We start from the raw sequence: 23,576 nt of genomic DNA on the forward strand, positions 1-23,576 counted from the left end.
CTCAGCCCTTAAATATCCAGAGGGACCCCATCACCTGAACAAGCAAAGGCAGCCCTATTAATTTTCAAAACTTCTCCCAGAGAGACATACTGCCATTAGGAACCAGTTTTCCAGAAAGTGAGAGTTGCTAATCTAATGACTAGGGGGAAAAAGGAGAAGGCAATGGCACCCCACTCCAGTACTCTTGCCTAGAAAATCCCATGGAGGGAGGAGCCTGGTAGGCTGCAGTCCATGGGGTCGCTGAGGGTCGGACACGACTGAGCAACTTCACTTTCACTTTTCACTTTCATGCATGGGAGAAGGAAATGGCAACACACTCCAGTGTTCTTGCCTGGAGAATCCCAGGGACGGGGGAGCCTGGTGGGCTGCCGTCTCTGGGGTTGCACAGAGTCGGACACGACTGAAGCGACTTAGCAGCAGTAGCAGCAGGGGAAGAAAAACAAACAAACAAACAGGGCAACCAACTTGGCCCCTCCCCTTTCTCGGAAAACAGACTTCAGAGAAGACTCGGGACTGCGAAGTCCCCTTTCTAACCTGAAACAGCGCTTTCTGCCCGGAGACTTGTGACAAGCTACCACGGGCTTGGATTTTAATTGGGCAGTTGAGAAACTAAAACAGCGGGTTAAAAGGAGAGAAAGCCTGTGATTTCTGCCAACGGGTTGGTGGGGATGGGGGCCCTGACTCTCGCTCCGTGACCTTGGCTCTGTTCTCTGGGCACTGCCGCCAGCCTGACACGCTCACCTGAGACCCCGCGCGCTCCCGCCCGCCCCGCGCTCTGCTTCTTCCGTGCAGCCCGGACCTCTGGCTCCTTGGTACTCTTTCCCCGCCCAGTGTAGCTAGGCACCTGGGCTCGGCTTGTTCAAGCTCAGCCTTGAGCAGACCAACAAGCCGCGGAGAGGCCAGAAACTGGCAGCTGCAGGAGCGCCGGCTTCCTGTTCTGTTCTCACAGGACAGCTACCAAGACGGGACAGGGAGAAACAGCAGACAACATCACGGTCCTTGATAAGCTGCTGGGTGCGTGGGTGGCGGTTGAGGACGCTGGGCACTGCTTTGCAGGGCCGCCTGGTGTCACCCCAAGGGTTCTCTTTTCCTGGGCAGAGCGGAGGAGGGGCAGGCTGGTCACGAGGTCAGTGGTCTGTTGGGAGACAGGCGTTTGTGGGTCCAAGATAAGGACCGCCTGAGTCAGCAGGTTAGCGCTTAAAGTGGAGCGTTAAGCACTGGGCACTGTCCCCTTCTGGGCCCCCACCATTCTCCTCTGGGGCGCCACTCTTCCTCACTAGCTTCAAGGACTTGTATCGGAATATCTCACACTGTTGTGCGTATCACTTCTGTGGCATCCTAGGTGTTTTTTTTCGTTAAAGCTTTATTGAGGACTAATTCACAAATCGTAAAATTCACCTATTTACAATGTTCTTCAGCGGGTTACAGTATATTCATGGAATTGTGAAACTATCTTCTCAATGTTAAAACATTTTCATCACCTCCAAAAAGAAACATTGTATCGATTAGCCATCACTACCCATTTCTCCCCAACCACTCCCAGGCTAAGGAAACACTAATGTTTCTGTCTGGATGGATTTGCCTATTCTTTATAAATCATATAAATGGAATCATACAGTATGTGGTCTTCTGTGACTGGCTACTGTCACTTGCTATAGTATTTTCAAAGATTATCCATTTTAGCAACTATTGGCACTTTATTTCTTTTTATTGCTGAATAATATTCCATTGTATATTACACTACATATTGTTTAGTCATTCATTAGTTAATGAGCATTTTGGTTATTTCGACTTTTTGGCTATTAAAAAATAATACTATTATCGACTTTTATATGCATGCATGAATTGAACTGATGTATGCTAAGTCATTTCGGTCGTGTCCAACTCTGTGTGGCCCTATGGACCGCAGCCTGCCAGGCTCCTCTGTCCATGGAGTTCTCCAGGCAAGAATACTGGAGTGAGTTGCCATGCCTTCCGCCAGGGGATTTTCCTGACCCAGGGATCGAACCTGCATCTCTCATGTCCCTTGCACTGGCAGGCAGTTTCTCACCACCAGCACCACCTGGGAAGCCCACCAACACGCATGTACAAGTGTTCAGTCCTCTTGGCTGGAGTGGAATTCCATCTAGAAGCGGAATTGCTGGGTCTTATAGTAACTATGTCTTTAACATTTTCAGGAACTGCCAGGCTGTTTTCCAAAGATGCCACACCATTTTACCTTCCCACCAGAAGCATATGAGAGTCCCAATTTTCCTACATCCTTGCCAACACCTTTTTCTCTTCCCATCTTATTGTGATATAATTGACACACAGCACATAAGTTTAAGGTATTATATCACAATATGATTATCACAATAAGTTTAGTGAACATCCATAATTTCATATAGATACTAAATTAAAGAAATAGAAAAAATGTTTGTCTTGTGATGAGAACTCAGGATTTTCTCTCTTAACTTTTATATATAACACCCTACTGTTCATTATATTTATCATGTACATTTAATCCCTATACATATAACTGGAAATCTGTACCTTTTGACTGCCTTCACTGAATTCTCCCTTCCACAACCCCCTGCCTCTGAGTAACCACACATATGATCTTTTCCTATGAGTTTATTATTGAAGTATAACTGAAAATGCTATATTAGTTCCTGTTACACAATGTAGAGTTTCAATGTTTCTATTCACTTCAAGATAGTAACCGTGATTATGGTCAGCATACAAAGATGTCACATGGCTACACTATGCATTTTATGCCCGTGACCTATTTTTCAACTGGAAGTTTGTACCTCTTAATCTCCCCCACTGGTTTCTTTCCTTCCTCACTCCCTCCTCTCTGGCAACCACCAGTTTTTCTCTGTAATTAGAATTGTTTCTATTTTGTTATGTCTGTTCATTTGTTCTGAAGTTGAGATTCCACATCACATGTAAGTGAAATCAGACAGTATTTGTCTGTCTGACTTATTTCATTTAGCGCAACACCGTCTAGGTCCATCCGTGTTGTCACAAAAAGCAAGATTTCATTCTTTTTTATGGCTGAGTAATATTCATTATATAAATGTATATGCCACAACTTCTTTATCCATTCATCTACTGATGGGCATTTAGGTTGCTTCCATATCTTGGCTGCTGTAAATAATGCTGCAATGACAGAGAGGTACATATATCTTTTCTAATTAGTTTTCTTTGAATAAGTTTGTTTTCTTTGGATAAATACCCAGGAGAGGAAATGCAGGATTATGAGGTAGTTCTAGTTCTATTTTTCATTTTTTGAGTAATTTCTATACTATTTTCCACAGTGGCTGTACCAATTTACATTCCCAGTTCACAAGGGTTCCCCTTTTTCTACACCCTTGACAATACATCTTATTGGTTATCTTTTTGATACTGGCCATTCTGAAGTGTTAGGTGATATCTCATTGCAGTTTTGATTTGCATTTCTCTGATGATTACTAATGTTGAGCATCTTTTCTTATGTCTGTAGCCATCTGTATGTCTTTGTTGGAAAAATGTCTATTCAGATTCTCTGATCATTTCTTTTTTATCTTTTGTTATGTAAGTCCTTTGTATACTATGGATATTAACCCCTTATTGGATATAAATTTGCAAATACCTTCTATTCAGTAGGTTGCCCTTTCATTTTGTTAATAGTTTCCTTTGCTATGCAAAAGCATAGATGAAGTCCCACTTGGATATTTTTGCTTTTATTTCCTTCCTTTGCCTGAGGAAACATATCCAAAGAAATATTACTAAGAGTGATGTCAGACAGCTTACTGTCTTTATTTTCTTCTAGAAGGTTTGTGGTTTTAGGTCTTCTATATAAGTCTTTAATCCATTTTGAATTTATTTTTGTGTATACTGTGAGAAAGTAATCCAATTGTTTTTTTGCATATAGCTGTCAAATTTTCCCAACATCATTTACTGAAAAGGCTATCTTTCCCCTACTGTACTATTCTTGTTTCCTTTGTCCTAGATTAATTGCCTATAAAATGTGGGTTCATTTCTGGCCACTGTGTTCTGTTCTTTGGTCTATTTGTCTGTTTCTAAGATGGGCGGGTCATGGTGGAGAGGTCTGACAGAATGTAGTCCACTGGAGAAGGGAATGGCAAACCACTTCAGTATTCTTGCCTTGAGAACCCCATGAACAGTATGAAAAGGCAAAATGATAGGATACTGAAAGACAAAGTCCCCAGGTCAGTAGGTGCCCAATATGCTACTGGAGGTCAGTGGAGAAATAACTCCAGAAAGAATGAAGGGATGGAGCCAAAGCAAAAACAATACACAGTTGTGGATGTGACTGGCGATAGAAGCAAGGTCCGATGCTGTAAAGAGCAATATTGCATAGGAACCTGGAATGTTAGGTCCATGAATCAAGGCAAGTTGGAAGTGGTCAAACAGGAGATGGCAAGAGTGAATGTCGACATTCTAGGAATCAGCGAACTAAAATGGAGTGGAATGGGTGAATTTTACTCAGATGACCATTATATCTACTACTGCGGGCAGTGAAAGGTTGTTGAATCACACGAAGACACTGGGATTCTTGGCCCCCGGAGAAGAATTCAATCCGGGGCCAGAGACGAGGCTTGATCGCTCAGAGCCTTTGTGTAATAAAGTTTTATTAAAGTATAGAGGAGATAGAGAAAGCTTCTGACATAGGCATCAGAAGGGGGTAGAAAGAGTACCCGCTTGCTAGTGTTAACAATGAAGTTATATAATCCAAAGAATGTCTGGAGGTTGTAAGGACCTCATCAGACCTACTCCCATAATTTACATTTTAAGATAACACTGTCCTCAGGCAGGATACATCCTTGTAAAGACCAGGTCTACTCCCATAATTTACATTTTAAGATAACAGAAGGTTTAATCCAGAGACTGTCCTTAGGCAGGATACATTATTGTTATATAATCCTAAGGAATGCAGAGAAAGAAAAAAAGTTTGTCCTTTCTTCCTCCTTGAGAATTCCAGACCCCTCTCTCCTTGGGGACCCCTAGACTCCTTATCAACCCGCCTAGGAAATGACTCTCTCATTCCCCTCTTTTCTTTTAGGAGAATTATGTTGCCTAGGGAAAAGGGGCATCGTTCTCATTCCATAACTGCTTCCAAACTGACAAGGGGCATTGTCCCTAAATTGGTGAGGCAACATATTCTCCTAATCCTCATATTGAGGATATCTGATCCAGGGGCCCCAAATAGTAGCTGGAGGAAGCTGCAGCAGTAGCAGGAGTTTGAGTAATCATTTGTAACTTAAAAGTTTTCATGCGGCTAGAAACAAATCCAGTTATACCATTACAGATGCAGGGAGCAAAGAGCAAAAACAAAACAATCAGAATCAAAATTAAAAGTCACATTATGTCCATAGTTAAAGTGCAACGTGTTGCACCAGTCCATTTTAGGGTTGGTAGATGTCATCAGATGAAGAAGAGGCATCGCATGTGATTGTTGTCGAAGGTATTCACAGACTTGGAGAAAGTCTTTTCCTTGAAGTGGAGATGTCCACCTCCGGAAGTCTTCCACTGATGAAGAGGGGAGTGCTCTGCAGACCCAGCAGTTAGACCCATTGTGGAATGCAGCATAGGAGTGAGCCCAGGACAGGAAGGCATTGTCTTGAGGCTCAAACAGCAGACTCAGGATTTTTGGAGTCAGCAGAAGTAGACTCACATAGATGATCAGGCCCATCTGCTGCCCTTTGCTTAACTCTAGAGCTCAGGTCAGAGCCACAAGCTCTGCTAACTGAGCATTGGTTCCCTGGGGGAGAGATTTTGCTTCCAAAACCTGTTCAGCAGTCACCACGGTGTAACCTGCTTTACGCTTTCCATCCCGAACAAAAGAATTGCCATCTGTAACTATTTCCATGTCAGGATTGTCTAATGGGGTATCCTTTAGATCTTCCTGAGCTGCACAGTTTAAAGTTAGGAATTGAGAACAATCCTGATCAGGTGTTTCATTTTCCTTCTCAGGAAGGAAAGTGGCAGGATTTAGATTTCCACAAACTTTAAGCTTAGTTACTGGTCCTTCTAACAACAATGACTGATATTTAAGAAGCCTACTGTCTGTCATCCAAATATTAACCTTAGAATTTATGATTCCACTCACATTATGAGAAGTCAGTAAGGTAAGGTTTCATCCATTAATTATTTTTAAGGCTTCAGGTGCTAATAAAGCCGCTGCCCCAATTACTCTTAGGCAGTGGGGCCACCCACGTGAAACTATATCTAATTCTCTGCTTAGATAAGCAATACGTTGCTGGTGAGGCCCTCGGGGTTGTGTCAAAACTCCCAATGCCACACCTTTTCTTTCAGTGACAAACAAATTAAATTCTGACCCTGTGGGCAAGCTAAGAGCTGGAGCTTGCATGAGAGCAGTCTGAAGAACCTTAAGTCTTTTGAGTTTCTGGAGACCAAACCAGTTTGTCAGTTTGGGCCTGCTGAGTTTCAGCTATAAGTTTATACAAAGGCCGGGCAAGTTCCCCATAACCCGGAATCCAAATGCGACAGTAACCTGTGATTCCCCAAAATCCTCTCAATTGTCTTAAAGTCATAGGTAAGGGATGATTTAGTATAGGTTTAATTCTCTCAGGGCCTATGGCCCTAGTTCCTTCTGATATGATTAGGCCCAGATATCTAACCCGATTGTTGACAAAGCTGAGACTTTTCTCTTGATGCCTTGTAACCACAGCCTGCCAGAAAGTTTAAGAAATCTTCTGAGGCTCACAAACAAACTTCCTCTGTCTCAGCACAGAGCAAAATATCATCTACATACTGTAACACCACCGCTTCAGAGATATTAAAGTTTTGTAGATCCCGTGACAAACTTTGTCCAAATAAGTGAGGACTGTCACGGAATCCCTGGGGCAAAACTGTCCAGGTTAACTGAGAAGCTGGCTGAGTAGGGTCTTCAAAGGCAAATAGGAATTGACTTTCTTCCACCAAAGGCACTGAATAGAAGGCATCCTTTAAATCAATTACTGAGAAATATTTGGCCCATTCAGGAATTTCAAACAATAGAGTATAAGGATTAGGCACCATGGGGTGTAAAGGAACTACAGCCTCATTTATTATTCATAAATCTTGAACTAGTCTCCATTTACCATTCGATTTCTTTATACCCAAAATAGGAGTGTTGCAAGGACTGTTAAAGGGAATTAATAGTTCCTGCTTCTTTAAATATTTGATGGTAGGTTTTAACTCTTCCTCAACTTCAAGTTTCAGTGGATACTGCTTCTTATGTGGGAATACGTGCGGGTCTTTGAGCTTAACAACTACAGGAATAGCATTTTGTGCTCGACCCACAGATTTTCCATCAGCCCATACTCTAGGATTTACATTTTGTTCAACTAAAGGGAGAGAAAGGAAGGGCTCCATATTCATGAAAACAGAGGCATGGACCTTGCTCAGTATGCTGCTGCTGCTGCTAAGTCGCTTCAGTCGTGTCCGACTCTGTGCAACCCCAGAGACGGCAGCCCACCAGGCTCCCCCGTCCCTGAGATTCTCCAGGCAAGAACACTGGAGTGGGTTGCCATTTCCTTCTCCAATGCATGAAAGTGAAAAGTGAAAGTGAGGTTGCTCAGTCGTGTCTGACCCTCAGCGACCCCATGGACTGCAGTCTACCAGTCCGTCCTCCTCCTCCGTCCATGGGATTTTCCAGGCAAAAGTACTGGAGTGGGGTGCCATAGCCTTCTCCGTTGCTCAGTATATCCCTTCCCAAAAGGGGTGAGGGAAATTCTGGCACGATCAGAAACTCGTTTGAAAACAGCACAGAATCCCAGTTGCAAGATAAAGAATAACTGAAATAATACCTTTTGGCTCATCCAGACAGTCCCATTACAGAAGCGGATCGGGAAGAAAGTGGGCCAGGGGCTTCAATAAGCACAGAGTAAGTTGCCCCAGTATCTAAAAGGAAACCTACGGATTGGCCCCCCCATAATTATTAATACCCGGGATTCCTCAGGTGTAATTAGGACAGGAGCTTGTGTGGGGACCCCCCGGGCACCTTCAGTCCTGATTGTCTTGAGAGTCCGACTCCTGAGACCTACGCCTAGGGGGCAGTCTCTCTTCCAGTGTGGTCCTTTACATGGAGCCGGGGGCGGCTTAGATGCCTGAGGGCAATCCCTCTTGAGGTGCCCCTCCTTTCCACAGTAGTAGCAAGCCCATCCCTTTTCACCTGGGTCCCTCTGGGCATTTTTCTCAGGCTGTTTAAGAACGTTTTTCATAGCCATGGTGAAGGCTTCCGCCTTTTCCTTTGTCTTTTTTTGCCTTTCTTTCTTTTTCTCATATTCCCTAGCATAATAGACTGTCTGAGCCAGTTGTAACAGAGTATCTAAAGACTGATTTGGTCCATACACCCGTTAATAGCTTACCGCGGATATCTGGAGCCGACTGAGTGAGAAATCTATCCTTTAAGAACACTTTTCCCTCTTCACTTTCAGGATCAATCTCAGTGAATCTGCGAAGGGCTTCTCTCAGTCTATCTAGGAATTTACCAGGAGCTTCCTTCTCCTGTTCTATGTCGCCAATTTGCCATAGTTTAAAGGCTTAGAACGCGCCTAAGTCCCTCAAGAATACATCTAACAAAATGACTCTGATCCCATCTTCCTTTAGCTGTGTTGTAGTCCCAGTCTGGTTCTATAGTTGGGACCGCCTGATTCCCAGTGGGGAGGGCCGCTATCTCGTTCTCCCTCTTCCCTACTGATTCATTACCAAGCCATTCATCTCCATAAGCAACCGCTTTTCCCAAAACTCGAGTCTTTGACTCGGGAGTCAGCGTTTGTCCCAAGATATACATCACATCCTTCCAAGTGAGGTCATAAAGCAGAGTAACACCTTTAAAAGCTCTAATATATTTTTCTGGGTCCTCTAGATAGTTTACCAGATCCTCCTTGATTCTTTGTATTTCTTGATAAGAGAAAGGCTTATTAACTCTCACAGACTGATTATTTCTCCCGGTGGGTGTTTCATAAAGAGGCAACAGCTTGTGTGGCTGTTCCTCAGTCTCTCTGGCTGTTCTGCGCATATGATCCCAGGGATAGATTGGAGAAACCTGTTTTTCCTCTTCTCTTTGTCTCCTATCCTCCATCTCATCTCTTACTTCGATGCTCTGAGTTTCTACTGAAAGCAGAGTAGTCTGAGGTCGTACTGGGACAGGAGTTGTTTGGACCTCCATGTGGGCAGTTTGAATCTCAGTTTGGATTTCCATTGAGACCAAGGCAACCCTTCTGAGGGGGGTTCTCTGGCTTTCAGTTTGCTCAGCTTGGAGCCCCGGGTACGGGGGCAAAGTGGGAGGACAGGAGGGAGCTGAAGGTTTCACGCCCAAATCTATACCCTTAGGACATAAGTCTGGCATATTTCGCAGAGAGAAAAAGGGCAACACATATGCCATTTCTACCCATTTCCCTTGTTCCTTACAGAACCGGTCTAATTATAGAACAGTATTAAGTATCCCTCCAACGGGCCACCGTTTGCCGTCCTCCAATGGATACCGTGGCCATGCAGTATCACATAGGAAGACCAGGTATGTCCTCTTTAAGCCCTGGGGATCAAATCTATCCCAGTTTTTCAGGATACAGTTCAAAGGAGTGAGGCTGGAATTGTTAGCTCCCATCTGTAAGAGAGAAAAAAGGGACCAAGGCCATTTTTCTACCGGAGGCGTCCCTCCCTGCTCTAGATGGGGGTGTAGACAGACGTTACACCAAAAGCTTTTCCTTCCTGGTCGGACTTAGTCTGTCCCTTACCGACGCAGGCGCCGTACTCGTCCCTCCCGGTTCTACCACCGAGATGGGTGGGGATGTACCGCGGGTAGACTTGATAGCATCCCTACTTGACGTCCAGCTCTTCACCTTTAACCTTGCTTGCCTCTGATGTCACCCGGGGGGACACTACTGGGGGAAACATTCGTCACCTGAGTGCCTGTGCACGACCCTGAGTATTTCCTGACCACAATAAGACCGACACGAACATAAAACTGAGATGTTCTTTCCAAGCGTCACCACACCAGTTTAAGAGCCTCCTCTGATCCACTAAGAGCCAGCGTTACCAAAGAAAAAAAAACCCATTGCAGTCCCAATCTGAGTAACCTTTAACCTCAGAGATGTTCTTGGAGCTAGAGCTCCATCTAGCTTCCGAACTTTTGATTTCTACCGAGGCTAGGTGCTTTCTTGGCTACCAATCCAAGTTTGGGACCTAAGCCACAGTACACTGTAACAGTATAGATCACAAGTCCCTTGAAAGTCTATGATCCGACAGATTACATTAGTACTTCTAATTCCCAAGGAGTTATGAAATGGTCAAAGAGACAGAAAAGTTTGACCGAGAAAGGAGAGTTCAGTCCACAAGCTTTGCCCATTTCTGGTTGGTTCCCGAAGGAGACATTGGGTGCCTCTTGACATTGGCAGGTCGGTATAACCCCCTGACAGGTTTCTGCCATAAGCCGTATGAGATCACCGTGGAACCGCAGAGCAGGGCTCCTTACTTGCTTCACGCAGGGCATGTCATTCATTCACACAAGCACGCCGTAGACTTAGTAAAGCATGGCAGACAACATGTTTGCTAAGAGAACAAAGAACTAAAGCTCCAAGCATCCTTACCTTGTCCTGAAGGATCCCGGATGAGCCTCCAAGATGAAAGGTTGTTGTTGAATCACACGAAGACACTGGGATTCTTGGCCCCCGGAGAAGAATTCAATCCGGGGCCAGAGACGAGGCTTGATCGCTCAGAGCCTTTGTGTAATAAAGTTTTATTAAAGTATAGAGGAGATAGAGAAAGCTTCTGACATAGGCATCAGAAGGGGGTAGAAAGAGTACTAGTGTTAACAATGAAGTTATATAATCCAAAGAATGTCTGGAGGTTGTAAGGACCTCATCAGACCTACTCCCATAATTTACATTTTAAGATAACAGAAGGTTTAATCCAGAGACTGTCCTTAGGCAGGATACATTATTGTTATATAATCCTAAGGAATGTGGAGAAAGGAAAAAGGTTTGTCCTTTCTTCCTCCTTGAGAATTCCAGACCCCTCTCTCCTTGGGGACCCCTAGACTCCTTATCAACCTGCCTAGGAAATGACTCTCTCAGCAGGAATCCCTTAGAAGAAATGGAGTAGCCATCATGGTCATCAAAAGAGTCCGAAATGCAGTACTTGGATGCAATCTAAAAAATGACAGAATGATCTCTGTTCGTTTCCAAGGCAAACCATTCAATATCACAGTAATCCAAGTCTATGCCCCAACCAGTAACGCTGAAGAAGCTGAAGTTGAACGGTTCTATGAAGACCTACAAGACCTTGTAGAACTAACACCCAAAAAAGATGTCCTTTTCATTACAGGGGACTGGAATGCAAAAGTAGGAAGTCAAGAAACACCTGGAGTAACAGGCAAATTTGGCCTAGGAGTACGGAATGAAGCAAGGCAAAGGCTAATAGAGTTTTGCCAAGAGAACGCACTGGTCATAGCAAACACCCTCTTCCAACAACACAAGAGAAGACTCTACACATGGACATCACCAGATGGTCAATACCGAAATCAGATTGATTATATTCTTTGCAGCCAAAGATGGAGAAGCTCTATATAGTCAGCAAAAACAAGACAGGAGCTGACTGTGGCTCAGATCATGAACTCCTTATTGCCAAATTCAGACTTAAATTGAAGAAAGTAGGGAAAACCACTAGACCATTTAGGTATGACCTAAATCAAATCCCTTATGATTATACAGTGGAAGTGAGAAATAGATTTAAGGGACTAGATCTGATAGATAAGAGTGCCTGATGAACTATGGACTGAGGTTCGTGACATTGTACAGGAGACAGGGATCAGGACCATCCCCATGGAAAAGAAATGCAAAAAAGCAAAATGGCTGTGTGGGGAGGCTTTATAAATAGCTGTGAAAAGAAGAGAAGCGAAAAGCAAAGGAGAAAAGGAAAGATATAAGCATCTGAATTCAGAGTTCCAAAGAATAGCAAGGAGAGATAAGAAAGCCTTCTTCAGCGATCAATGCAAAGAAATAGAGGAAAATAACAGAATGGGAAAAACCAGAGATCTCTTCAAGAAAATTAGAGATACCAAGGGAACATTTCATGCAAAGATGGGCTTGATAAAGGACAGAAATGGTATGGAACTAACAGAAGCAGAAGATATTAAGAAGATGTGGCAAGAATACACAGAAGAACTGTACAAAAAAGATCTTCAAGACCAAGATAATCATGATGGTGTGATCACTCACGTAGAGCCAGACATCCTGGAGTGTGAAGTCAAGTGGGCCTTAGAAAGCATCACTACGAAAAAAGCTAGTGGAGGTGGTGGAATTCCAGTTGAGCTATTTCAAATCCTGAAAAATGATGTTGTGAAAGTGCTGCACTCAATATGTCAGCAAATTTGGAAAACTCAGCAGTGGCCACAGGACTGGAAAAGGTCAGTTTCACTCCAATCCCAAAGAAAGGCAATGCCAAAGAATGCTCAAGCCACCTCACAATTGCACTCATCTCACACGCTAGTAAAGTAATGCTCACAATTCTTCAAGCCAGGCTTCAGCAATATGTGAACCGTGAACTTCCAGATGTTCAAGCTGGTTTTAGAAAAGGCAGAGGAACCAGAGATCAAATTGCCAACATCCGCTGGATCATTGAAAAAGCAAGAGAGTCCCAGAAAAAACATCTATTTCTGCTTTATTGACTATGCCAAAGCCTTTGACTGTGTGGATCACAATAAACTGTGGGAAATTCTTCAAGAGATGGGAATACCAGACAACCTGACCTGCCCCTTGAGAAACCTGTATGCAAGTCAGGAAACAACAGTTAGAAGTGGACATGGAACAACAGACTGGTTCCAAATAGGAAAAGGAGTACATCAAGGCTGTATATTGTCACCCGGCTTATTTAACTTGTATGCAGAGTTCGTCATGAGAAACGCTAGGCTGGAAGAAGCACAAGCTGGAACCAAGATTGCCGGGAGAAATATCAATAACCTCAGATATGCAGATGACACCACCCTTATGAAAGAAAGTGAAGAGGAACTAAAAAGCCTCTTGATGAAAGAGAAAGAGGAGAGTGAAAAAGTTGGCTTAAAGCTCAACATTCAGAAAACTAAGATCATGGCATCTGGTCCCATAACTACATGGGTAATAGATGGGGAAACAGTGGAGACAGTGTCAGACTTTATTTTTTTGGGGCTCCAAAATCACTGCAGATGGTGATTGCAGCCATGAAATTAAAAGACGCTTACTCCTTTCCAGGAACGTTACGACCAACCTAGATAGCATATTGAAAAGCAGAGACATTACTTTGCCAACAAAAATCTGTCTAGTCAAGGCTATGGTTTTTCCAGTGGTTATGTATGGATATGAGAGTTGGACTGTGAAGAAAGCTGAGCGCTGAAGAATTGATGCTTTTGAACTATGGTGTTGGATAAGACTTTGGAGAGTCCTCTGGAGTGCAAGGAGATCCAACCAGTCCATTCTAAAGGAGATCAGCCCTGGGTGTTCTTTGGAAGGAATGATGCTAAAGCTGAAACTCCAGTACTTTGGCACCTCATGCGAAGAGTTGATTCATTGGAAAAGACTCTGATGCTGCAAGGGATTGGGGGCAGGAGGAGAAGGGGACGACAGAGGATGAGATGGCTGGATGGCATCACCGACTCGATGGACGTGAGTTTGAGTGAACTCCGTGAGATGGTGATGGACAGGGAGGCCTGGCGTGCTGCGATTCATGGGGTCGCAAAGAGTCGGACATGACTGAGTGACTGAACTGAACTGAACTGATGCCAGTAGCATACTGTTTTGATGACTGTAGCTTTGTAGTAGAGTTTGAAATCAGAGCATGTGAGACTGTCAGCTTTGTTCTTCTTTGTCAAGATTATTTTGGCTAGTCAGGATCTATTACATTTCTTTGCAAATTTTAGAATTATATGAGGAGTGCCACTGGTATTTTGATAGGGATTGGACTGAATCTGTAGATTATTTTGGGAAGTATGGTCACTTTAGCAATATTAACTCTTCAAATCCATGGACACAGTGTATCTTTCCATCTGCTTATTTCATCTTTGATTTATTTTATTGCTGTTTATAGTTTTCTGAGTACAGGTCTTTTATGTCCTTAGATTTATTCTTAGGTATTTTATTCTTTTTGATAGGACTGTTAATGGGGCTGTTTGCTTTCTGTTTTTACACAGCATTACAGCAGGATTTATTGTTTCTTTGGTACCATTTTCTTAATTTTTCTGACAGTTCATTGTTACTGTATAGAAATGCAACAGATTTCTGTATATTAATTTCATATCCTGCTACTTTACCAAATTCATTGATGAGTTCTAGTAGATTTACGGTGGTGTCTTTAGGATTTTCTACATATAATATAATGTCATCTGCAAACAGTGAAAGTTTTACTTCTTCCTTTCCAACTTGGATTTCTTTTTTTTTTCTTTTTCTTGTCTTACTGCTATAGTTAGGACTTCCAATACTACACTGAATAAAAGTGGTGAGAGTAGTGGGGAGAGTAGGTATCTTTGTCCTATTTCTGATCTTTCAGCTTTTCATTATTGAGTATAACATTAGTTGTGGGCTTGTCATGTATGGCCTTTATTATGCTGAGGTATATATTCCCTCTATACCCACTTCATTGAGTTTTTAATCATAAGTAAATGTTTAATTTTGTCAAAATCTTTTTCTGCATCAATTGAGATGATCATATAATTTTTATTCAGTTCAGTTCAGTCACTCATTCGTGTCTGACTCCTTGCGACCCCATGAACTGCAGCACGCCAGGCCTCCCTGTCCATCACCAACTCCTGGAGTTCACCCAAACCCATGTCCATCGAGTCGGTGATGCCGTCCAACCATCTCATCCTCTGTTGTCCCCTTCTCCTGCTGCCCCCAATCCCTCCCAGCATTAGGGTCTTTTTAAATGAGTCAGCTCTTTGCATCAGGTGGCCAAAGTATTAGAGTTTTAGCTTCAACATCAGTCCTACCAATGAACACTGATCTCCTTTAGGATGACTGGTTGGATCTCTTTGCAGTCCAAGGGACTCTCAAGAGTCTTCTCCAACATCACAGTTCAAAAGCATCAATTCTAAAAAAAAAAAAAAAAAAAGCATCAATTCTGCGCTCAGCTTTCTTTATAGTCCAACTCTCACATCCATACATGACTACTGGAAAAACCATAGCCTTGACTAGATAGACCTTTGTTGACAAAGTAACATCTCTGCTTTTCAATATGCTGTCTAGGTTGGTCATAACTTTCTATCCAAGGAGTAAGCGTCTTTTAATTTCATGGCTTCAATCACCATCTGCAGTGATTTTGGAGCCCAGAAAAATAAAGTCTGTTCTTGTTTCCACTATTTCCCCATCTATTTGCCATGAAGTGATGGGACCGGATGCCATGATCTCCGTTTTCTGAATGTTGAGCTTTAAGCCAAGTTTTTCACGCTCCTCTTTCACTTTCATCAAGAGGTTCTTTAGTTCTTCTTCACTTTCTGCCATAAGGGTGGTGTCATCTGCATATCTGAGGTTATTGATATTTCTCCTGGCAATCTTGATTCCAGCTTGTGCTTCCTCCAGCCCAGTTTCTCATGATGTACTCTGCATAGAAGTTAAATAAGCATGGTGACAATATACAATTAATGTGATGTCCTGTGAATGCTGACCCATCCGTGCATCTCTGGGATTACTTGATCATGATATATGATCCTTTTAAGGTATTGTTGAATTTGACTTGCTAATATTGTATTTTGTAAGGATTTTTACATCTATGTTTGTCAAGGATTTTGGCATATAATTTTCTTTTTTTGTGATATTTGTTTGGTTTTGGTACCAGGATGATACTGGTCTTATACAGTGAGTTCAGAAGCATTCCTTCCTCTTCAGTTTTTTGGAAGAGTTTGAGAAGGATAGGTGTTAACTGTTCTCTAAATGGTAAGTCACCTGGTCATGGGCTTTTTTTTTTGATTGGGAGTTTTGGAATTACTGATTCAATTTCATACTAGTAATTGGTCAGTTAATATTTTCTCTTTCTTCCTGATTCAGTCTTGGGAGGCTGTACATTTCTAGGAATTTTTCCATTTCTTCTAGGTTGTCCATTTTATTGGCATATAATTGTACCCAGTAATCTCTCTTTCACTTTGGTTTTCATTTATTTGGGCTCTCTCTTTTTCCTGATGGGTCTGGTTAATGCTTGATCAATTTTGTTTATCTAAAAAAAAAAAAAAAAACTCTGACGTTTCATAGATCTTTTCTATTTTTCAAGTACCAATTTCATTTATTTCCACTCTGACACCTTTATGATTTCTTTCCTTACACTAACTTTTGAGTTTTGTTTATTCTTCTTTTTCTAGTTCCTATATATGTAGAGTTAGGTTGTTTATTTGAGAGTTTTCTTATTCTTGGGGTAGGTTTGTATCACTATAAACTTCCCTCTTAGAACTGCTTTCATTGTGTCCCATAGATTTTTGGATCACTGCATTTTCATTTTTGTTTGTCTCCAGGTATTTCTTTTAAGATGTGATAATTTTATTTATTTATTTTTGGCCATGTTGCAAGGCATGTGGGATCTTAGTTTCCGGACCAAGGACTGAACCTGCATCCTCTGCATTGGAAGCAGAGTCTTAACCACTGAACCGCCAGGAAGTCTTGTCTCCAGGTATGTTTTTAATTTCTTTTTTGATTTCTTCAGTGATCCATTGATTGTTTAGTAGCATATTGTTTAGTCTCCATGTGTTTTTTCCCCTTGTAGTTATTTCTAGTCTCATGGCATTGAGGTTGGAAAGATGCCTGATATGATTTCAGTTTTCTTAAGTTCGTTGAGACTTCCTTTGTGGCCTAGTACATTATCTATTCTGGAGAATGTTCCACGTGCACTTGAAAAAATGTGTATTCTACTGCTTTTGCATGGAATGTTCTCTATATATCTGTTCAGCTGTTCTAATATAGTGTTTAAGGCAGTGTTTCCTTATTGATTTTCTGTCTAGATGATCTACTGATGTATGTGGGGGTATTAAAGTCCCCTACTATTATGTTACTGTTGACTTCTTCCTGTATGTCTGCTCATATTTGCTTTATGTATTTAGGTGCTCTGTGTTGGGTGAACAATTGTTACTATCTATTTTTTTTTTTGGCCATGCCATGTGGCTTGTGGGATCTTCGTTCCCTGACTAGGGTTAGGGCCCTGGGCCCATGGCAGTGAAAGCACTGAGTTGTAACCAGTGGAGTACCAGAGAATCCCCATATCTATCTTTTTAATTATAGTCATCCTAATTGGTGTAAAATGGTATCTAATTATGGCTTTGATTTGCATTTCCCTAATGATGATTAATGATGCGTTATTTTAAAATTACAAAATAATTTTAAAGAAGTATTTTCATGCTGAGGTTTTGAGAACTTTAACTATCTAGGTCACATGTACCAATATCACAGAGACTAGACTCAAACCAAATCTCTCTATGGCTAATGCTTGGACTCCATACCCTCTTTTATAGAATAGAATCTAGGATAAAACTTCACTAGCTGCCTCTGTTAGAAAGGGAATCCTGGCCAAGATGAACCTCTGCATGGACTAATTGGTTCATTCATCTCTTATTTACTATGAGAAACTCAAATATACACAGAGCTTTTTAGTCTCTCCATTTTCACTCTGAAAAAAAAAAAAAAGTGTTTTCTTGAGATTCTCATAATGGATCTTGGATGAAGTAGTGACCCTTTCTCCTTGGTTAATGATTTTGTGCTTCTCTTTATGTTAGTGCCCACTGGGCTTCTCCTTCTCCTCCTCACCATCATCAGGACATGGAATGAGGAGGGACACAAAGTTTAAACTTAGTTTAAATGCACAGTTATCAAAATTTTTGAATATACTTTCCTCTATTTATCTATATATTTTATACTGCTGTCAATTTTATTTTAAGTGTTACTAATGCTTAATTTTTCCTTTTTCTTCAGTTAAAAATTCAGATTGAGCTTTCTCGTAAGTGGCTCCCAGAAGATTCACCCCACCCCACTGTGGGAACACAGCAGTTGTGGAGGTGGAAACAGGAATGGAACCAGAATCAGAGTTCAAATATACTGGAAAATCTGAGCTCAACCAAGAGCTGTGGCACATTGAGGAGTTTCAGTTCAGTTCAGTTGCTCTGTCTGTCTGACTCTTTGCGACCCCATGAATCGCAGCACGCCAGGCCTCCCTGTCCATCACCAACTCCCGGAGTTTACTCAAACTCATGTCCATCGAGGCGGTGATGCCATCCAGCCATCTCATCCTCTGTTGTCCCCTTCTCCTCCTGCCCTCAATCCCTCCCAGCATCAGGGTCTTTTCCAATGAGTCAACTCTTCACATGAAGTGGCCAAAGTATTGGAGTTTCAGCTTTAGTATCAGTCCTTCCAGTGAATATCCAGGACTGATCTCCTTTAGAATGGACTGGTTAGATCTCCTTGCAGTCCAAGGGACTCTCAAGAGTCTTCTCCAACACCACAGTTCAAAAGCATCAATTCTTCGGCACTCAGCTTTCTTCACAGTCCAACTCTCATATCCATACGTGACAACTGGAGAAACCATAGCCTTGACTAGATAGACCTTTGTTGGCAAAGTAATGTCTCTGCTTTTGAATATGCTATCTAGGTTGGTCATAACTTTCCTTCCAAGGAGTAAGCATCTTTTAATTTCATGGCTGCAATCACCATCTGCAGTGATTTTGGAGCCCAGAAAAATAAAGTCTGACACTTTTCCCACTGTTGTTTAGCATTCACTATAAACTTTGGCACAGGTTACTTATTTGAACACTGAATCTAAAAAGCACAAAGAACACAAGAATGTACTATGGTATCAAGGTGAGTTCCAGACAAGCAAGAGAATTCCACACATCTGTGGAAGGGGGCACAACTCTGGACATGATCTTGGGAGTGGAACTGATAGGACTTGGGGAAAGTTATGAAACAGCTGAACTCACTTGTGAATCTCTAGACCCTGCAGTGATTAACCTAACTCACCATGACTCTGTTGTGATTACTGAAGAAAGGAAGAGGTCAGGTGGAAATACAAGGTCACTGCATGGCCAAACTGGCAGCTGTGTGGTGAGCAGTGATAAGAAGGGGTTGATAAGGGACAGAGATGCATCTGTGACCAACAGTACCTACCATAACGCCCTGGAAGAAGAAACTTTAAGTTGCACATTACTTGGTTATAACCACTGTTGAAATTGTATGGATGGACACTCAAGAGATTGAACTGAGTAAATGACATGTCTACTTTACAGAATGTGGCCACATCTGTAGGCAGTGCCTCTGCACTTCCCTTAAATATACTAAAAATCATCCAGTTTGTTTGAAAAAATTCAGCTGCCATCAGTACCACTGCATCTATATATGAAGTGTGCTGTGTTGCTCAGGACAGACGGATAACCTAGTTAGGATTTTCCCATGACCTTATGCAGAAACTATAGATTGTTGCCATTCAGTACACTGAATTAAAAAAGCCTGGTTTTAAAAACTGCTCTCTGGAGTATATAGAAAACTCTTTCGTCATACACGCTATGAGACTACCTTTTGATTTGTTTCATGCTGCAGGGCTCGACTTGGTTGTCATAGTATACTAGAGGCTGGTGGTTGTCCTCAAAGCAAATTTTCCTTTCTTCCTCATAACAGTCAATTTTAAATTGGCCACATATGGGCATTTTTGGTCATGTAAATAAGGGCAACATCCTAGAGATCACGGAGCAAATAAATGGAAGGAACCTGAGAGACTGACAACTTTGCAAACCAGAGCCACCTACAAGTTTGGGCTTTTACTTGAGAGGTGAATAAACTTCATTCTTATTTAAATAAACATTATATGGGGTCTTGTTTAAAGAAATGGAAACTTTATTTTAATTAATGGACTAAGGAGGGTGATATCTCCCTGGTTTCTTTGAATTTCATGACTCCACTAGAGTAGAAGGAAGTCAGTCCTTTATAACCACCTCGCCAACCAGCACGGTGGAGGTAGGTATAAAAGCAGGCCCCATGTCCTGCTGGGACTCCTAGTGGCTGTTAAAATCAGCCTGAGGAGATGTCTAGACACTGGAATCTAGAGTTGGGCTTCCGTGCTCTTTGACCTGCCACACCAGAGAGAGGCTGCCTTAACCCTAGGTTTACAAGTGTGCCTGCCTTCCACCATACTGGTCAGCTAATCTACAAGCTGGTGTGCGTCTATGTGAACAAATACATCACTGCATCCACATCCCAGGTGCTCCTGCAGTCTGACTGAGTCACAGGCCTTGAGAAAGCCTCCTTCTCGCCATCCTCCAGCACACATTAGCTCTTTTTTGTTTTGAAGAAAATCATATAGGACTCATAATTTCATGTGCACTTTACAGTTATAGAGGACATGATTTCTCCTATGTTCTCTCCTTTTCCCTCAGAATGAAATGTGAAGTAAAGTGTATTCTTTACTTACAATTGTTGTAGCAGTGTTGCTTTTCTCCATGGAGGCTCAGTTGTGCCAATGGAGCAGTGCCCATCCCAGCACCGTGCCTGTTCTACACACTGTATTCTCTGCAATGTCTCATACTTCAGACCTCAGTTGCTTGACTTGGCACAGTATATGCAAGATCAATGTGGTATACACCTTTTGTGTGGGTTTCTTTGTATGTTCTAAAATGAAACGAGGAAGAAAAATAACATGAAAATTAAAAAAAGTTATAAATATTAGATGTAGAACTTCCTACATTTCAATAATCCATCTTTTGTGTTTCACTTTGGAGACCATAAATTGCTCTATGACATAGCACAATATATCACAAACTTGGCTAATGATTGAAACACCTGAGGTGCCTATTAAATACAGATTCTGCTTTTGCATGTATTGTCCATGCAATTACTAGTGGTAAAGAACCTGCCTGCCAATGCAGGAGACATAAGAGACACGAGTTTGATCCCTGGGTCAGGAAGATCCCTTGAAGGATGGCATGGCAACCCACTCCGGTATTGTTGCCTGGAGAATCCCATGGACAGGGGAGCCTGGAGGGCTACAGTTGATAGGGTCACAAAGAGTTGAACACTACTGAAGTGACTTACCATGCATGCACATGTCCATGTGATTAGGGAAAAGGGCATATTTTCTCCAGCTTGCCAGCAGCCCTTGACTCTCCCTAATGTGCTCTACCCAGCCATATTTACCTTATGTAGACATTTGAGTTTTTGATCTTTGCTTTATGGGAAAAAATGCCTTTGGGGGAAAGTTGGGCAGCCTTGGAGGCAGGGCCCTACTGCTGAGTCACACGCAGCAGTAGTCACTACAGTCACCATGACTGTAGCCTCTCTCTTCCCATACAGTCAGCGCCTGCAGCTGACCAATAGAGAAAGATCCCAGCAAGTGTTGCCCTTTGAGCTCCTGCTGCACTGAACAACTGAGAAGGACCCCAATCAGGGGTGCCCTCTGAGTGCTGCCTGTGCTGAGCAATAGGGAAGAACCTGCCAGGGCAGCCTTCTGAGTGTCAGCTGCCAGTGGCTAGAAAAGAATTCTTTTTTTTTTTTTTTTTTTAAGCATTACCATGCTAGCAGTACATATTTATTATTATTCATGAATGTCAAAAGACTTACAAGGCCCATTACTATTAGTATAACTGCACATATGAAATATCACTTAGTGACATGGAGTGAAAAGGACAGTTTCATATATATTTAAAAAATACATTCACATACACACATTCTCTCTCTCTCAAACATTCACTGTTCACTGCTACAAAAGCAGGAGGTATCAAGCTGCAGGAGTTTCAATATACATAACATGTTGAAATATCTCAAGCATAAAAACTACACTTAGGTTGCAAAAATAAAGTTTCTTTCTTCAAACATTTTGATCTGAACTCAAGCAAAGCAAACAATGAACACCAATGATTTGTATGCCATTTAACACAATTTAAAACATTAAAGGATCAACAGTTGTAAAAGTCCTGAAAATGTAGAGGTTATTTATAGGAATGAACAATGCATTTCTTCCCCCTGCCCCCCCCAAAAAAGTCTACAGCAGATGTATTTCATCCTGGCTCTCAAATACTTGAAAATCATAATTTACTATATTCACACAGCAAATTGAGGCAGAACAAAATGAGAAAATCATTACTTCAAACGAGGCATTATTGCCCTTAAATTTCCCTAGACAATTTCACTTGTGCAAGAGCATCATTTACCTGAAAGATCATGAGTCACAATCGAAGAGCACTCATACAAAACTATTTCCTTTTTTCTTTAAAAAGTGCCATGACTTCTTGACTTCTCGTTTTAAAAAACACTACCACCACCCCCACCACCACACATACACTAATGAAAGACCGTCTGTCTCCATCTCTTGTCAATCAGGAAAGGCCAGAGTGACTCTTTGATTCCAGTTCGAAATGGTGTTCGCTGGCCAATGCCCAAGGTCTCCAATCTAGAGCAATCAAGCTGAGCATTTCTCGGACGTTGTGCTCCTACGACAGGACTGTCAGTTATCGGTCTTAAGTGGCTGCTGGGGAGGTTGAAGGCATCTGCAATTGCACACGCCATTTCATACTTAGTCATCTGTTCGTTGCCAGACCAGTGAAAGGTTCCCTTAATTGATGGATCCAGCATCCTCTTCTCTGCTAACTGACGACACACGGTGGCCACATCTTTGACGTGCGTGGGGAACCGTTGCTGCCAGTGGTCCATGTTTGCGGACTTGTTGCTGAACTGCACTTTATCAAACATAATAGTCACAGCACTTTCCTCAAGCCTTTCAACTTCTCCATACAGAACAGGAATTCTCAAAACAGCAGCTCCTAAATTGTTCTCCAGGACGGCCTTTTCTCCTTCTAATTTTGTTTTGCCATATAGATTTAGGGGATTTGGTATGTCTTCCTCTCTATAAGATGGGTTTGTTCCATCAAAAACATAATCAGAGCTAATGTAGATTAGAAATGCTCCAATTGCAGCTGCTTCCTTTGCTAAATTCCCAGAAGCATCCACATTAAGTTGAGAAGCAGTATCTGGGTGATTTTCTACAACATCTGGCCTTCTCTCTGCTGCACAGTGTACGATGACATGGGGCTGAAAATCATAAATGATGTGATGAACTGCATTAGAATCCAAGAGATTGACCTGCTCAAATTTTGGTCTTGCTCTTCTAAAACCACAGCCAACGGCATGCCAATTATTCTGCTGAAATTCTTTGTACACAGCTCTGCCAAAAAGCCCAGTGGCACCAGTAATGAGAACGCGCCTGTTGGGGATGTTAACTTCCTCCTCCACCAACCGGCAGTCCCCGGGAACAAAGTGGATAGAGAGCTCTTTCTCCCGGCCCACCATGCCCGCCGTCTTTGCGCTGTCGTCGCCGCCGCCGCCGCAGCGACTGCCACTTCCTTCAGCCCGGGATCGCGGCGGGCCGCTAGAAAAGAATTCTAATAGTATTATATCTCCTGCTCCAGTAGCCGCTGGAAGACAAGAATATACAATGGGGAAAAACAGTCTCTTCAATAAGTGGTGCTGGCAAAACTGGAGAGCTAGTGTAAAAGAAAGAAATTAGAACACTTTCTAACACCAAACACAAAAATAAACTCAAAATGGACTAAAGACCTAAATGTAAGACCAGAAACTATAAAACTCTTAGAGGAAAACATAGGC

The 23,576-nt window shown here is 42.3% G+C and overlaps 1 long non-coding RNA gene and 1 pseudogene across 2 annotated transcripts; one reads left to right on the plus strand and one right to left on the minus strand.

Moving 5' to 3' along the window:
• Positions 1–311: 311 nt before the first annotated feature.
• LOC139185428 (uncharacterized) lies at positions 312–19,812 on the plus strand. Of its 2 annotated transcripts, none has more exons than XR_011569060.1 (5): positions 312–1,014; positions 15,521–15,673; positions 15,793–15,890; positions 16,515–16,614; positions 17,907–19,812. It is a non-coding gene; the product is annotated as an uncharacterized lncRNA (long non-coding RNA). The 2 variants fall into 2 exon arrangements; XR_011569061.1 differs by lacking the exon at positions 312–1,014 and adding an exon at positions 9,153–9,508.
• A 1,660-nt stretch (positions 19,813–21,472) lies between these two features.
• LOC109565433 (methionine adenosyltransferase 2 subunit beta pseudogene) lies at positions 21,473–23,342 on the minus strand (annotated as a pseudogene).
• Between the last annotated feature and the right edge of the window lie 234 nt (positions 23,343–23,576).

This window comes from Bos indicus, chromosome 10 (genome assembly GCF_029378745.1).
Source record: "Bos indicus isolate NIAB-ARS_2022 breed Sahiwal x Tharparkar chromosome 10, NIAB-ARS_B.indTharparkar_mat_pri_1.0, whole genome shotgun sequence".
Classification (NCBI taxonomy): Eukaryota; Metazoa; Chordata; class Mammalia; order Artiodactyla; family Bovidae; genus Bos; species Bos indicus.